The sequence below is a fragment of the Oncorhynchus clarkii genome, chromosome 2, assembly GCF_045791955.1.
Source record: "Oncorhynchus clarkii lewisi isolate Uvic-CL-2024 chromosome 2, UVic_Ocla_1.0, whole genome shotgun sequence".
NCBI classification, from domain to species: Eukaryota; Metazoa; Chordata; class Actinopteri; order Salmoniformes; family Salmonidae; genus Oncorhynchus; species Oncorhynchus clarkii.
Window position 1 is genome coordinate 95,518,620 of NC_092148.1, and position 16,888 is coordinate 95,535,507.

The following is a 16,888-nucleotide window of genomic DNA, read 5'->3' on the forward strand; positions in this document are numbered from 1 at the left end:
ATGGCGTCCCTATCAAGAGTCTCTCGATTGATATTTTATTCTCAAGGTCACTGGGTTTAAAAGAATCGTCACGATGATGCGGTGTGCCTTCACGTCCTCCCTTTTCCCAACTCTTCTCCTCGGCTACACGCACACTGTTGCGGTCACTGGAAATGTACCGTTAGGTTGTACATGCAAATCCCTGGACCTACCACTAGAGGACATAGATCCTTGTTATTCCCTTTTTTACGAGTCGTTTCCATAATCACCAACCAACCAGCCCTTCTCTTCTCCCTCCGTTGCTCGTTTGCTCCCCCTCTCTCTCCTTACTCTTCACCTCAAAGGGACACCAACGCTAGTAACACACCAGCAGGTTGGCGAAGCAGACTGTCAAGCGACAAGGACACGAGAGGGAAAAGCAATTTTTAACCCCAGATATTATCCATCTGAAACAACGGAAACTGCACAACACGGTACGTGAATAGAGGGTTAACTATTAGAATGGAAGTATTTCTGACACAGCATTGTCTTTATATGGATAACGGAGAAATGATAGTAGCCTGCTCTAATTTACCCTACCTGAGAAATATGGATGCATGTTGACTTTTGAAGAATCACAAAAAAAAAAATAGTTGCATTACAAAATGTTGTGAGTAACATTTATGTTATTTTGTGGCAATCTCTTCCTCTCAGTAAACAGCACATCATTTCCCGTTATGTGCCAAGATATGATTGTGATGTGACGTGAATAGCCTTTGATTTGACGTATGGAAGATGGTTGAAGTAACAGTATACCGGTAGCCTATCAATTAAATAGCGGTGTGGTTATTGCGACTCTTTGCCGCCTCTCCACATGCTATAGCTGGGGGTTGTAAATAACGTAGGCTACAATGGGCCGACCGATCTGACATCCAACGCCTCTGCTGGTAGCCGTGAGGACACGGATTTGCTCGGGAAATGCTGATTTGGTAGCTCTGACCGGGGTCCAGATGTGTTTTTATCCCCGGGTTAGCGGTTCATGTTTCCCTCCCAGGCCATGTAGACCTGTAGCAGGCAGGCTGTGTCTGGTTAGAGGGAGGGCGTGATGATTGTCGTGACCGCCTGAAGTCAACGTCAGATGCCGGTGTGTGCGCGACAGCGAATGGGAGAGAAGGAGAGTGCGTGAGTAGAGGATATTGCAACTCAAATTGCGTCAGTTGTGATCATCCGTAATTGCGCGCGTGTGTGTGTGTGTGTGTGTGTGTGTGTGTGTGTGTGTGTGTGTGTGTGTGTGTGTGTGTAGTGTGACCTTTGGCTTATTATCCATTCTGCTACATTCAAGACTTGTAGCACGATTTGAATTCTAGCATGTCAGACACTGCAGGACTGTAGGATGGTGCGAGACAATGCCAGTCAGGTGGTCAACCATTCTATTGCAGCTGTGAAATGATTTGAGTCCTGTCCTCGGACTGATAACCTGTGATATCCATGCCTTTGAACACAGGAGGTAGCTGAGGGGAGAACGGCTCGGAACCGAGTGAATAGAATGGTGTCAAACACATGGGAACCATATGTTAGAAGTGCTGGATGCCATTCCAGCCACTACTATGAGCCTGTCCTCCCCAATTACCGGCCGCCTTTGATGAATGGAAAGAAGGATGCATATCTGTTAGGGTTGGTAATGTCAAATCAAATTGTATTAGTCACATGTGCCGAATACATCAGGTATAGTAGACCTTACAGTGAAATGCTGAATACAACAGTGAAATGCTTCCTTACGAGCCCCTAACCAACAATGCAGTACAAATTAGAATAATAAATTAAAGTAACAAGTAATTAAAGAGCAGCAGTAAAATAACAATAGTGAGACTATTTGCAGGAGGGTAACGGTACAGAGTCAATGGCGCTCCGGTACCGCTTGCCATGTGGTAGTAGAGAGAACAGTCTATGACTAAGGTGGCTGGAATCTTTGGCATTTTGTAGGGCCTTCCTCTGACACCGCCTGGTATAGAGGTCCTGGATGGCAGGAAGCTTTGCCCCAGTGATGTACTGGGCCGTTCACACTACCCTCTGTAGTGCCTTGCGGTTGGAGGCCGAGCAGTTGCCATACCAGGCAGTGATGCAACCCGTCAGGATGCTCTCGATGGTGCAGCTGTAGAACTTTTTGAGGATCTGAGGACCCATGCCAAATCTTTTCAGTCTCCTAAGGGGGAATAGGTTTCGTCGTGGACCATGTTTGTTTGTTGGTGATGTGGACACCAAGGAACTTGAAGCTCTCAACCTGCTCCACTATATCCCCGTTGATGAGAATGGGGGCGTGCTCGGTCCTCTTTTTCCTGTAGTCCACAATCATCTTCTTTGTCTTGATCACGTTGAGGGAGAGGTTGTTGTCCTGGCACCACACGGTCAGGTCTCTGACCTCCTCCCTAAAGGCTGTCTCATCATTGTTGGGGAACAGGCCTTCCATTGTTGTGTCATCAGCAAACTTAATGATGGCGTCGGAGTCGTGCCTGGCCGTGCAGTCATGAGTAAACAGGGAGTACAGGAGGGGACTGAGCATGCACCCCTGAGGGTCACCCGTGTTGAGGATCAGCGTGGCAGATGTATTGTTGCCTACCCTTACCACCTGGGAGCGGCCCGTCAGGAAGTCCAGGATCCAGTTGCAGAGGGAGGTGTTTAGTCCCAGGGTAGGAGTAAGCATTTTCCTGTTTGCTTATGGCGGAATACATCTCATTGAGGGTGTTCTTAGTGCCAGGCTCACTGTGGTGGTATGTAGACAGCTATGAAAAATATAGATGAAAACTCTCTTGATAAATAGTGTGGTCTTCAGCTTATCATGAGATACTCTACCTCAGGCGAGCAAAACCTGCATCCCTGCTTTGATGCACCTGTACTGACCTCGCTTTCTGGATGATAGCGGGGTGAACAGGCAGTGGCTCGGGTGGTTGTTGTCCTTGATGATCTTTATGGCCTTCCTGTGACATCGGGTGGTGTAGGTGTCCTGGAGGGCAGGTAGTGTGCCCCCGGTGATGCGTTGTGCAGACCTCACTAGCAGTTGCCGTACCAGGCGATGATACAGCCCGACAGGATGCTCTCGATTGTGCATCTGTAGAAGTTTGTGAGTGCTTTTGGTGACAAGCCGAATTTCTTCAGCCTCCTGAGGTTGAAGAGGCGCTGCTGCGCCTTCTTCACCCCGCTGTCTGTGTGGGTGGACCAATTCAGTTTGTCCGTGATGTGTACGCCGAGGAACTTAAAACTTACTACCCTTTCCACTACTGTCCCGTCGACGTGGATAGGGGGTGCTCCCTCTGCTGTTTCCTGAAGTCCACGATCATCTCCTTTGTTTTGTTGACGTTGAGTGTGAGGTTATTTTCCTGACACCACACTCCGAGGGCCCTCACCTCCTCCCTGTAGGTCGTCTTGTCGTTATTGGTAATCAAGCCTACCACTGTAGTGTCGTCTGCAAACTTGATGATTGAGTTGGAGGCGTGCGTGGCCACGTAGTCGTGGGTGAACAGGGAGTACAGGAGAGGGCTCAGAACGCACCCTTGTGGGGCCCCAGTGTTGAGGATCAGCGGGGTGGAGATGTTGTTACCTACCCTCACCACCTGGGGGCGGCCCGTCGGGAAGTACAGTACCCAGTTGCACAGGGCGGGGTCGAGACCCAGGGTCTCAAGCTTGATGATGAGTTTGGAGGGTACTATGCTGTTAAATGCTGAGCTGTAGTCGATGAACAGCATTCTCACGTAGGTATTCCTCATGTCCAGATGGGTTAGGGCAGTGTGCAGTGTGGTTGCGATTGCGTCGTCTGTGGACCTATTGGGGCGGTAAGCAAATTGGAGTGGGTCTAGGGTGTCAGGTAGGGTGAAGGTGATATGGTCCTTGACTAGTCTCTCAAAGCACTTCATGATGACGGAATTGAGTGATACGGAGCGGTAGTCGTTTAGCTCAGTTACCTTAGCTTTCTTGGGAACAGGAACAACGGTGGCCCTCTTGAAGCATGTGGGGACAGCAGACTGGGATAAGGATTGATTGAATATGTCCGTAAACACACCAGCCAGCTGGTCTGCGCATGCTCTGAGGACGCGGCTGTTGATGCCGTCTGGGCCTGCAGCCTTGCGAGGGTTAACACGTTTAAATGTTTTACTCACGCCGGCTGCAGTGAAGGAGAGTCCGCACTATAGACAACCACATTATAGACAACCACATTATAGACAACCCCACTATAGACAACCCCACTATAGACAACCCCACTATAGACAACCACACTATAGACAACCCCACTATAGACAACCCCACTATAGACAACCCCACTATAGACAACCCCACTATAGACAACCACACTATAGACACTATAGACAACCCCACTATAGACAAACCCACTATAGACAACCACACTATAGATACTATAGACAACCCCACTATAGACAACCACACTATAGACACTATAGACAACCCCACTATAGACAACCACACTATACACACTATAGACAACCCCACTATAGACAAACCCACTATAGACAACCACACTATAGATACTATAGACAACCCCACTATAGACACTATAGACAACCCCACTATAGACACTATAGACAACCCCACTATAGACAACCCCGCTATAGACACTATAGACAACCACACTATAGACAACCACACTATAGACAACCCCACCATAGACAACCCCACTATAGACAACCACACTATAGACAACCACACTATAGACAACCACACTATAGATACTATAGACAACCCCACTATAGACAACCACACTATAGACACTATAGATACTATAGACAACCACACTATAGACACTATAGACAACCCCACTATAGACAACCACACTATAGACACTATAGACAACCCCACTATAGACAAACCCACTATAGACAACCACACTATAGATACTATAGACAACCCCACTATAGACACTATAGACAACCCCACTATAGACACTATAGACAACCCCACTATAGACACTATAGACAACCCCACTATAGACACTATAGACAATCCCACTATAGACACTATAGACAACCCCACTATAGACACTATAGACAACCCCACTATAGACAACCCCGCTATAGAATACCACACTATTGACAACCACACTATAGATACTATAGACAACCCCACTATAGACACTATAGACAACCCCACTATAGACACTATAGACAACCCCACTATAGACACTATAGACAACCCCACTATAGACAACCACACTATAGACAACCCCACTATAGACAACCCCACTATAGACAACCACACTATAGACAATATGGACAACCCCACTATAGACAACCACACTATAGACACTATAGACAACCCCACTATAGACAAACCCACTATAGACAACCACACTATAGATACTATAGACAACCACACTATAGACACTATAGACAACCCCACTATAGACACTATAGACAACCACACTATAGATACTATAGACAACCCCACTATAGACAACCCCACTATAGACAACCACACTATAGACAACCCCACTATAGACAACCCCACTATAGACAACCACACTATAGACAATATGGACAACCCCACTATAGACAACCACACTATAGACACTATAGACAACCCCACTATAGACAAACCCACTATAGACAACCCCACTATAGATACTATAGACAACCACACTATAGACACTATAGACAACCCCACTATAGACACTATAGACAACCACACTATAGACACTATAGACAACCACACTATAGACAACCACACTATAGATACTATAGACAACCCCACTATAGACACTATAGACAACCCCACTATAGACAAACACACTATAGACAACCCCACTATAGACAACCCCACTATAAACAACTACACTATAGACACTATAGACAACCCCACTATAGACACTATAGACAACCCCACTATAGACAACCACACTATAGACACTATAGACAACCCCACTATAGACAACCACACTATAGACACTATAGACAACCCCACTATAGACAACCACACTATAGACAACCCCACTATAGACAACCCCACTATAGACAACCCCACTATAGACAACCCCACTATAGACAACCCCACTATAGACAACCACACTATAGACAACCACACTATAGACAACCACACTATAGACAACCACACTATAGACAACCACACTATAGACAACCACATTATAGACAACCCCACTATAGACATCCACACTATAGATACTATAGACAACCCCACTATAGACACTATAGACAACCCCACTATAGACACTATAGACAACCCCACTATAGATACTATAGACAACCACACTATAGACAACCCCACTATAGACACTATAGACAACCCCACTATAGACAACCACACTATAGACAACCCCACTATAGACAACCACACTATAGATACTATAGACAACCCCACTATAGACAACCACACTATAGATACTTTAGACAACCACACTATAGACAACCCCTCTATAGACAACCACACTATAGACAACCACACTATAGATACTATAGACAACCCCACTATAGATACTACAGACAACCCCACTATAGACACTATAGACAACCCCACTATAGACACTATAGACAACCCCACTATAGACACTATAGACAACCCCACTATAGACAACCACACTATAGATACTATAGACAACAACACTATAGACAACCACAATATAGACATTATAGACAACCACACTATAGACACTATAGACAACCACACTATAGACAACCCCACTATAGACAAAAACACACTATAGACAACCACACTATAGACAACCACACTATAGACAACCCCACTATAGATACTATAGACAACCCCACTATAGACAACCACACTATAGATACTATAGACAACCCCACTATAGACAACCACACTATAGACACTATAGACAACCACACTATAGACACTATAGACAACCACACTATAGACAACCCCACTATAGACAACCACACTATAGACAACCACACTATAGACAACCCCACTATAGATACTATAGACAACCCCACTATAGACAACCCCACTATAGACAACCCCACTATAGACAACCCCACTATAGACAACCACACTATAGACAACCACACTATAGACAACCCCACTATAGACAACCCCACTATAGACAACCCCACTATAGACAACCCCACTATAGACAACCCCACTATAGACAACCACACTATAGACAACCCCACTATAGACAACCACACTATAGACAACCACACTATAGACAACCCCACTATAGACAACCACACTATAGATACTATAGACAACCACACTATAGACAACCACACTATAGACAACCACACTATAGATACTATAGACAACCACACTATAGACAACCACACTATAGACAACCACACTATAGACAACCCCACTATAGACAACCACACTATAGACAACCACACTATAGACAACCACACTATAGACAACCACACTATAGACACTATAGACAACCCCACTATAGACACTATAGACACTATAGACAACCACACTATAGACAACCACACTATAGACAACCACACTATAGACAACCCCACTATAGACAACCACACTATAGACAACCACACTATAGACAACCACACTATAGACAACCACACTATAGACAACTCCACTATAGACAACCACACTATAGACAACCCCACTATAGACAACCCCACTATAGACAACCACACTATAGACAACCCCACTATAGACAACCCCACTATAGACAACCCCACTATAGACACGATAAACAACCCCACTATAGACACTATAGACAACCACACTATAGACAACCACACTATAGACAACCACACAATAGACAACCCCACTATAGACAACCACACTATAGACAACCCCACTATAGACAACCACACTATAGACAACCCCACTATAGACAACCACACTATAGACAACCACACTATAGACAACCACACTATAGAAAACCACACTATAGACAACCCCACTATAGACAACCACACTATAGGCAACCCCACTATAGACAACCCCACTATAGACAACCCCACTATAGACAACCACACTATAGACAACCCCACTATAGACAACCCCACTATAGACAACCACACTATAGACAACCCCACTATATACAACCCCACTATAGACAACCACACTATAGACAACCACATTATAGACAACCCCACTATAGACATCCACACTATAGATACTATAGACAACCCCACTATAGACACTATAGACAACCCCACTATAGACACTATAGACAACCCCACTATAGATACTATAGACAACCACACTATAGACAACCCCACTATAGACACTATAGACAACCCCACTATAGACAACCACACTATAGACAACCCCACTATAGACAACCACACTATAGATACTATAGACAACCCCACTATAGACAACCACACTATAGATACTATAGACAACCACACTATAGACAACCCCTCTATAGACAACCACACTATAGACAACCACACTATAGATACTATAGACAACCCCACTATAGATACTATAGACAACCCCACTATAGACACTATAGACAACCCCACTATAGACACTATAGACAACCCCACTATAGACACTATAGACAACCCCACTATAGACAACCACACTATAGATACTATAGACAACCCCACTATAGACAACCACAATATAGACATTATAGACAACCACACTATAGACACTATAGACAACCACACTATAGACAACCCCACTATAGACAAAAACACACTATAGACAACCACACTATAGACAACCACACTATAGACAACCCCACTATAGATACTATAGACAACCCCACTATAGACAACCACACTATAGATACTATAGACAACCCCACTATAGACAACCACACTATAGACACTATAGACAACCACACTATAGACACTATAGACAACCACACTATAGAAAACCCCACTATAGACAACCACACTATAGACAACCACACTATAGACAACCCCACTATAGATACTATAGACAACCCCACTATAGACAACCCCACTATAGACAACCCCACTATAGACAACCCCACTATAGACAACCACACTATAGACAACCACACTATAGACAACCCCACTATAGACAACCCCACTATAGACAACCCCACTATAGACAACCCCACTATAGACAACCCCACTATAGACAACCACACTATAGACAACCCCACTATAGACAACCACACTATAGACAACCACACTATAGACAACCCCACTATAGACAACCACACTATAGATACTATAGACAACCACACTATAGACAACCACACTATCGACAACCACACTATAGATACTATAGACAACCACACTATAGACAACCACACTATAGACAACCACACTATAGACAACCCCACTATAGACAACCACACTATAGACAACCACACTATAGACAACCACACTATAGACAACCACACTATAGACACTATAGACAACCCCACTATAGACACTATAGACACTATAGACAACCACACTATAGACAACCACACTATAGACAACCACACTATAGACAACCCCACTATAGACAACCACACTATAGACAACCACACTATAGACAACCACACTATAGACAACCACACTATAGACAACTCCACTATAGACAACCACACTATAGACAACCCCACTATAGACAACCCCACTATAGACAACCCCACAATAGACAACCACACTATAGACAACCCCACTATAGACAACCCCACTATAGACAACCCCACTATAGACACGATAAACAACCCCACTATAGACACTATAGACAACCACACTATAGACAACCACACTATAGACAACCAGACTATAGACAACCCCACTATAGACAACCACACTATAGACAACCCCACTATAGACAACCACACTATAGACAACCACACTATAGACAACCCCACTATAGACAACCACACTATAGACAACCACACTATAGACAACCACACTATAGAAAACCACACTATAGACAACCCCACTATAGACAACCACACTATAGGCAACCCCACTATAGACAACCCCACTATAGACAACCCCACTATAGACAACCACACTATAGACAACCCCACTATAGACAACCCCACTATAGACAACCACACTATAGACAACCCCACTATATACAACCCCACTATAGACAACCACACTATAGACAACCACACTATAGACAACCACACTATAGACAACCCCACTATAGACAACCACACTATAGACAACCCCACTATAGACAACCCCACTATAGATACTATAGACAACCACACTATAGACAACCACACTATAGACAACCACACTATAGACAACCCCACTATAGACAACCCCACTATAGACAACCCCACTATAGACAACCACACTATAGATACTATTGACAACCACACTATAGACAACCACACTATAGACAACCACACTATAGATACTATAGACAACCACACTATAGACAACCACACTATAGACAACCACACTACAGACAACCCCACTATAGACAACCCCACTATAGAAAACCCCACTATAGACAACCCCACTATAGATACTATAGACACTATAGACACTATAGACACTATAGACACTATAGACACTATAGACAACCCCACTATAGACACTATAGACAACCCCACTATAGACAACCCCACTATAGACAACCCCACTATAGACAACCACACTATAGATACTATAGACAACCCCACTATAGACAACCACACTATTGACAACCACACTATAGACAACCACACTATAGACAACCCCACTATAGACAACCACACTATAGATACTATAGACAACCACACTATAGACAACCACACTATAGACAACCACACTATAGATACTATAGACAACCACACTATAGACAACCCCACTATAGACAACCACACTATAGACAACCACACTATAGACAACCACACTATAGACACTATAGACACTATAGACAACCACACTATAGACAACCACACTATAGACAACCACACTATAGACAACCCCACTATAGACAACCACACTATAGACAACCACACTATAGACAACCACACTATAGACAACCACACTATTGACAACCACACTATAGACAACCACACTATAGACAACCCCACTATAGACAACCACACTATAGATACTATAGACAACCACACTATAGACAACCACACTATAGACAACCACACTATAGATACTATAGACAACCACACTATAGACAACCCCACTATAGACAACCACACTATAGACAACCACACTATAGACAACCACACTATAGACAACCACACTATAGACACTATAGACAACCCCACTATAGACACTATAGACACTATAGACAACCACACTATAGACAACCACACTATAGACAACCACACTATAGACAACCCCACTATAGACAACCACACTATAGACAACCACACTATAGACAACCACACTATAGACAACTCCACTATAGACAACCACACTATAGACAACCCCACTATAGACAAACCCACTATAGACAACCCCACTATAGACAACCACACTATAGACAACCCCACTATAGACAACCCCACTATAGACAACCCCACTATAGACACGATAAACAACCCCACTATAGACACTATAGACACTATAGACAACCACACTATAGACAACCACACTATAGACAACCCCACTATAGACAACCACACTATAGACAACCACACTATAGACAACCACACTATAGACAACCACACTATAGACAACCCCACTATAGACAACCACACTATAGACAACCACACTATAGACAACCACACTATAGACAACCACACTATAGACAACCCCACCATAGACAACCACACTATAGACAACCCCACTATAGACAACCCCACTATAGACAACCCCACTATAGACAACCACACTATAGACAACCCCACTATAGACAACCCCACTATAGACAACCACACTATAGACAACCCCACTATAGACAACCCCACTATAGACAACCACACTATAGACAACCACACTATAGACAACCACACTATAGACAACCCCACTATAGACAACCACACTATAGACAACCCCACTATAGACAACCCCACTATAGATACTATAGACAACCACACTATAGACAACCACACTATAGACAACCACACTATAGACAACCCCACTATAGACAACCCCACTATAGACAACCCCACTATACACAACCACACTATAGATACTATTGACAACCACACTATAGACAACCACACTATAGATACTATAGACAACCACTACTATAGACAACCACACTATAGACAACCACACTATAGACAACCCCACTATAGACAACCCCACTATAGACAACCCCACTATAGATACTATAGACACTATAGACACTATAGACACTATAGACACTATAGACAACCCCACTATAGACACTATAGACAACCCCACTATAGACAACCCCACTATAGACAACCCCACTATAGACAACCACACTATAGATACTATAGACAACCCCACTATAGACAACCACACTATTGACACTATAGACAACCCCACTATAGACAACCACACTATAGATACTATAGACAACCACACTATAGACAACCACATTATAGACAACCACACTATAGACAACCACAATATAGACAACCACACTATAGACACTATAGACAACCCCACTATAGACAACCACACTATAGACAACCCCACTATAGACACTATAGACACTATAGACACTATAGACAACCACACTATAGACAACCACACTATAGATACTATAGACAACCCCACTATAGACACGATAGACAACCCCACTATAGATACGATAGACAACCCCACTATAGACACGATAGACAACCCCACTATAGACACTATAGACACTATAGACAACCACACTATAGACAACCACACTATAGACAACCCCGCTATAGACACGATAGACAACCCCACTATAGACACTATAGACAACCCCACTATAGACACTATAGACAACCCCACTATAGACACTATAGACAACCCCACTATAGACACTATAGACAACCCCACTATAGACAACCCCACTATAGACAACCACACTATAGACAACCCCACTATAGACAACCCCACTATAGACAACCCCACTATAGACAACCACACTATAGATACTATAGACAACCCCACTATAGACACGATAGACAACCCCACTATAGACACTATAGACAACCCCACTATAGACAACCCCACTATAGATACTATAGACAACCCCACTATAGACAACCACATTATAGACAACCACACTATAGATACTATAGACAACCACACTTTAGATACTATAGACAACCCCACTATAGACACTATAGAAAACCCCACTATAGACACTATAGACAACCACACTATAGAAACTATAGACAACCCCACTATAGACACTATAGACAACCCCACTATAGACACGATAGACAACCCCACTATAGACACTATAGACAACCCCACTATAGACAACCCCGCTATAGACACTATAGACAACCCCACTATAGACAACCCCACTATAGATACTATAGACAACCCCACTATAGACAACCACATTATAGACAACCACACTATAGACAACCACACTATAGACAACCCCACTATAGACAACCCCACTATAGACAACCACACTATAGACAACCACACTATAGACAACCACACTATAGACAACCACACTATAGACACTATAGACAACCCCACTATAGACAACCCCACTATAGACAACCCCACTATAGACAACCCCACTATAGACACTATAGACACTATAGACAACCCCACTATAGACAACCCCACTATAGACAACCCCACTATAGACAACCCCACTATATACAACCCTACTATAGACACTATAGACACTATAGACAACCCCACTATAGACAACCCCACTATAGACACTATAGACACTATAGACAACCCCACTATAGACAACCCCACTATAGACAACCCCACTATAGATACTATAGACAACCCCACTATAGACAACCCCACTATAGACACTATAGACAACCCCACTATAGACAACCCCACTATAGACACTATAGACAACCCCACTATAGACAACCCCACTATAGACAACCCGACTATAGATACTATAGACAACCCCACTATAGACACTATAGACAACCCCACTATAGACACTATAGACAACCCCACTATAGACAACCCCACTATAGACACTATAGACAACCACACTATAGACACTATAGACAACCCCACTATAGACAACCCCGCTATAGACAACCCCACTATAGACACTATAGACAACCCCACCATAGACACTATAGACAACCCCACTATAGACACTTAAGACAACACCACTATAGACAATCCCACTATAGACAACCACACTATAGATACTATAGACAACCACATTATAGACAACCCCACTATAGACAACCACACTATAGACAACCCCACTATAGACAACCCCACTATAGACAACCCCACTATAGACAACCCCACTATAGACAACCACACTATAGACAACCACACTATAGACAACCCCACTATAGACAACCACACTATAGACAACCCCACTATAGACAACCCCACTATAGACAACCCCACTATAGACAACCCCACTATAGACAACCACACTATAGACAACCACACTATAGACAACCCCACTATAGACAACCACACTATAGACAACCCCACTATAGACAACCCCACTATAGACAAGCACACTATAGACAACCCCACTATAGAAAACCCCACTATAGACAACCCCACTATAGACAACCACACTATAGACAACCCCACTATAGACAACCCCACTATAGACACTATAGACAACCCCACTATAGACAACCCCAATATAGATACTATAGACAACCCCACTATAGACAACCACATTATAGACAACCACACTATAGATACTATAGACAACCACACTATAGATACTATAGACAACCCCACTATAGACACTATAGACAACCCCACTATAGACACTATAGACAACCACACTATAGATACTATAGACAACCTCACTATAGACAACCCCACTATAGACAACCCCACTATAGACACTATAGACATCCCCACTATAGCCAACCCCACTATAGATACTATAGACAACCCCACTATAGACAACCACATTATAGACAACCACACTATAGATACTATAGACAACCACACTATAGATACTATAGACAACCCCACTATAGACACTATAGACAACCCCACTATAGAAACTATAGACAACCACACTATAGATACTATAGACAACCCCACTATAGACACTATAGACAACCCCACTATAGACACTATAGACAACCACACTATAGAAACTATAGACAACCCCACTATAGACACTATAGACAACCCCACTATAGACACGATAGACAACCCCACTATAGACACTATAGACAACCACACTATAGACAACCCCACTATAGACACTATAGACAACCCCACTATAGACAACCCCACTATAGATACTATAGACAACCCCACTATAGACAACCACATTATAGACAACCACACTATAGACAACCACACTATAGACAACCCCACTATAGACAACCCCACTATAGACAACCACACTATAGACAACCACACTATAGACAACCCCACTATAGACACTATAGACAACCCCACTATAGACAACCCCACTATAGACAACCCCACTATAGACAACCCCACTATAGACACTATAGACACTATAGACAACCCCACTATAGACAACCCCACTATAGACAACCCCAGTATAGACAACCCCACTATATACAACCCCACTATAGACACTATAGACACTATAGACAACCCTACTATAGACAACCCCACTATAGACACTATAGACACTATAGACAACCCCACTATAGACAACCCCACTATAGACAACCCCACTATAGATACTATAGACAACCCCACTATAGACAACCCCACTATAGACACTATAGACAACCCCACTATAGACAACCCCACTATAGACACTATAGACAACCCCACTATAGACAACCGCACTATAGACAACCACACTATAGATACTATAGACAACCCCACTATAGACAACCACACTATAGACACTATAGATACTATAGACAACCCCACTATAGACAACCACACTATAGATACTATAGACAACCCCACTATAGACAACCACACTATAGACACTATAGATACTATAGACAACCCCAATTTAGACAACCACACTATAGACAGCCACACTATAGACAACCACACTATAGACACTATAGACAACCCCACTATAGACAACCCCACTATAGACAACCCCACTATAGACAACCCCACTATAGACAACCACACTATAGACAACCACACTATAGACAACCCCACTATAGACAACCCCACTATAGACAACCCCACTATAGACAACCCCACTATAGACAACCACACTATAGACAACCCCACTATAGACAACCACACTATAGACAACCCCACTATAGACAACCCCACTATAGACAACCACACTATAGACAACCACACTATAGACAACCCCACTATAGACAACCACACTATAGATACTATAGACAACCCCACTATAGACACGATAGACAACCCCACTATAGACACTATAGACAACCCCACTATAGACAACCCCACTATAGATACTATAGACAACCCCACTATAGACAACCACACTATAGACACTATAGACAACCCCACTATAGACAACCCCACTATAGACACTATAGACGACCCCACTATAGACAACCCTACTATAGACAAACCCACTATAGACAACCCCACTATAGACAACCACACTATAGATACTATAGACAACCCCACTATAGATACTATAGACAACCCCACTATAGACACTATAGACAACCCCACTATAGACACGATAGACAACCCCACTATAGACACGATAGACAACCCCACTATAGACACTATAGACAACCCCACTATAGACACTATAGACAACCCCACTATAGACAACCCCACTATAGATACTATAGACAACCCCACAATAGACAACCCCACTATAGACACTATAGACAACCCCACTATAGACAACCCCACTATAGACACTATAGACAACCCCACTACAGACAACCCCACTATAGACACTATAGACAACCCCACTATAGACAACCCCACTATAGACAACCCCACTATAGACACTATAGATAACCCCACTATAGACAACCCCACTA

General features: G+C 43.2%; 1 protein-coding gene across 2 annotated transcripts in view; it reads left to right on the top strand.

Moving 5' to 3' along the window:
* Positions 1-314: 314 nt before the first annotated feature.
* The window catches only part of LOC139376666 (mitochondrial glutamate carrier 1-like), a 273,532-nt gene continuing 256,958 nt past the window's right edge, over positions 315-16,888 (top strand). The window contains exon 1 of one of the 2 annotated variants that reach the window (XM_071119524.1): positions 315-456. The gene's annotated coding sequence lies outside the window, so the exon portion shown is untranslated. The remainder of the gene's footprint in view (positions 457-16,888) is intronic. The other variant, XM_071119532.1, reaches the window with a different exon arrangement.